The sequence below is a fragment of the Cynoglossus semilaevis genome, chromosome 8 (genome assembly GCF_000523025.1).
Source record: "Cynoglossus semilaevis isolate Cse_v1.0 chromosome 8, Cse_v1.0, whole genome shotgun sequence".
In the NCBI taxonomy this organism is placed as follows: Eukaryota; Metazoa; Chordata; class Actinopteri; order Pleuronectiformes; family Cynoglossidae; genus Cynoglossus; species Cynoglossus semilaevis.
In genome coordinates, this window is record NC_024314.1 from 30,032,803 (window position 1) to 30,036,315 (window position 3,513).

Consider the following 3,513-nt stretch of genomic DNA (forward strand, 5'->3'; position numbering starts at 1 on the left):
GGGGGGGGGGGGGGGTTTGGTTTGTTGGCTCCAATCCTACAGTGTTTGTTTGGCACTGACTTAAACCAAATGCCCTCCACCAGTGGGCGGTAGTGAGAGCCGGTTCAAAAGAACAAAGTTTGTTTGAGCCTTAAATGTTGGAGCAGGAAATATGGAAACTGAGCGGCTTTGGTCACAAATCTCATTTAAAAAAACCGGGTTTGACTGGTGAACTGGGTAAGCTGAGTATCAGCTCCAAACTTCTGGGACGCGGCTGACACTGAGGACGACAGGAGCGGAGAAGAATGGAGGCTCCGACGACACGGCAGTGAAAATAAAGTGGTTTTTACTGCGTGACGTGTTCTTCTGGAGTTAATTCTTCTCCAACAACAAAGTCTCCTGACAGGAGCGCAGGTTCTCCGCTCTGTGGCCGCCGTGCCAAACACAAACTGTCAGCAAGTGTTGGAGGGCGAGCGGCGCCACTCTGCTGCAGGAACCGTCAGTACCAGGCTGACGGTTCAGACTCAATAAGTCGAACAGGGAAACTAATCCATTCTGCTCTTAATTGCATGTCACGTCCCTGGACGCGTCTTCTCCATCTCAGCACAATGTGGCGCCGCAGCCGGTTCAACGTCCTCCTCTGATTCAACGTCCTCCTCTGATTCCCATTTCAAAGGCTGTAATGAGTTTTTAAGGAACATAATGGTCTTTATTATGGGATATTATACTTTTTTAAGCAGGAGGCGCTGAGGAAGGAGAAGAAAAAGACTTTTCTGGGTTGGTCTTCTCAGGGTCGGCAGATCAAGAGTGTGAAAGAAAGAGAAAGGGCGTTCTGGTTTAGCTATACTTGTGGGACGTTCTATTGTAACTGGGACCAGTTGAAGGTCTTCACTGATGTTTGGAGATTAGATTAGAGTTAGGAATAAGATTATACACTCGTCTGATAGTAAAGGTTAGCCTTAGGCTAACAGGAAGGAGTTGTGTCCAATGACAAATGTGTTCATGAAACGCGTGTGTGTGTGTGTGTGTGTGTGTGTGTGTGTGTGTGTGTGTGTGTGTGTGTGTGTGTGTGTGTGTGTGTGTGTGTGTGTGTGTGTGTGTGCGCGCCTGTGCGATGGTCAGGAAGGTCAACACATCTCTCTGGATTAAGCTCTAATTTCTCCTGTTCTTTCACCCGGACCGTCACATTCCGACACGTTCCACTGTCGGGGACTTTTAATTACACTGCAGTAATTACCAGAGCTTCTGAAAAGACAGAATTAAAGTTCATCTCTGCTGCGCCTAATTATCAAAGCTACGCTCAGTGTGCACGAGAGCGTGCACGTGTGCATCCCAGGCCACAGTAACTCAGGAGCCGGGATCAGGGATCAGCTGTAATTAAGGCGGAAGTTTTCTGATAGGAATGAATGGAATTGTGTCTGGTATTCCGGTAATTCCTGCAGATCCTGACACACTTTTCTGTCTTTGTCCACACAGTCGGCAAAACCAGAACAGTTCAAATCCCTGGGCAGAAATTCTCATGTTAAAGAGCTCTTTATTCCACTTCCTGAGGAGCCAGATTAAAACAGAAATGAAGACCAAAGCTGAGCTCCTCGGATTCTTTCACTAAAATATGAAGTATTAACAAATACAAAAGTTATAAATAAAGTTCTTCTATTTTAAAAATCCTTAATAACAACAACAACACCTCTATATACTCTCTATATTTATATGTATATTTATATATAGATTTATTAAATAACAACAACATCATATGAGTGAAACTATATATGTTTCAACTGTTTCTCAAATATATTGAAGCTGAATTCACTCTGGCCTCCTCCTCCTCCTCCTCCTCCTCCTCCTGCTCCTTTTCCATTCTGACATCACTCTGTATTAGCGACAGCAGTTTTTAGCAGAAACCAATCAGGAATCGTTTTAGTCGGCGCTGAGATTTGGACTCAGGAAGTCAATCTGTGGACGGAGATGATGCTGCTGGAGTTAGAGCAGGTCTGCAGCCCTGATTACAGCGTCTTAGGCCCAGCACTCATTTATATATATATATATATGTGTGTGTGTGTGTGTGTGTGTGTGTGTGTGTGTGTGTGTGTGTGTGGACGCAGTATTTTCGCTGATAGGCTGTGAATCTGGATTTCCTGCCTGACTGAGCTCGTGGAGCTAAAGCCATCCAAGCGAGGAGGCTAGGCAAAGTGGGAGAGAGGTGATTTCCTCCGTATCCTCCTGTCTCTCTCTCTCACACACACACACACACACACACACACACACACTGAGGACACACATGAACTTCACTGCCTCAGCACAACCTCATGGAATCTATTTGAAAGGCGGTCGGATCATGATGGCGAGGCGGGGGGGTGAGGAAACACAGGATTTATGCTCCTTAGTTTGGGTTCCAGCGCCCATTTCCTCATTTAGCACGTTGCCAAATTGCAGCAGAGGCTCGACTCACTGCCACACACTCACCCCACACAGATAAACATCTCCCTCTCTCCCCCTCTCCCCCTCCCTCTCTCTCTCTCCCTCTCCCTCTCTCTCTCTCCCTCTCTCTCTCTGTGTGTGTTTGACAAAGAATGAAATGTATTCATTGAAAAATTCTTGGGCAGGAAGATCAATCTGGACTGAAGTGAATTTCTGTCAAATAAAAAAAAATCGAAATATTGAAACTCTTCTTATGTTTGACTCCCCTAGAAACAAACGTCACCAGCAGAGGGCAACATTCCAACGATGCAAAAAAGGTTATTGAACTATTGTGGCTGTTCATTTTAGGTAATTAGCTACTATGCTACTAGAAAATTAGCCAAACAGAACACAACTAAACAGCAAACACATAACGACAACCACCTGGTCTGGCGCCCCCTGTTGGACAGCAGTTTGCTTGGCTACAAAAAGCACGAGCAGCCACAGAAGCATTAAAAATATGTCTTTGTTTGATGTTTCCTCAGGTGGTCGTTGGTTGGTGGTCATTGGTCGGTGGTCATTGGTTGGTCGTCGGTCGTCGGTGGTCATTGGTTAGTGGCCGTTGGTCGTTGGCCGATGGTCGTTGGCCGATGGTCGTTGGTCAGTGGTTGTTGGTCGTTGGTCGTTGGTCAGTAGTCACTGGTCGTTGGTCGTTGGTCGTTGGTCAGTAGTCACTGGTCGGTGGTGAGTGGTCAGTGGTGTTGCCCTGGCCTGGTGGTCGGTGCAGATATGCAGTAGTTTGACTGTGAACAGACTCTGGTGCTTCATCATCTCAGCCTCATCACTCACTCTCCTCCAAACCAAAACAAAACTCTGACAACCAGTAGCTTTTAGTCCTGTTTACTCTGCTCCTCCTCCTCCTCCTCCTCCTCCTCCTCCTCCTCCTCCTCCTCCTGTGCTTCCCTCACTTGGGCAGACTGCTGGTGGTGAGCCTGATTAATTTGGTGGCTGCAGACACAGGTAAACACAGGCCGTGTTTCCAGGGCTTTTCTCTCTCTCTAAGCTTCAGATAGAACATCCTCAAAGCTGAGGCTCTGTTTGTTTTCTCTAACCACCACAGCAGCTCCGCACGTCTCC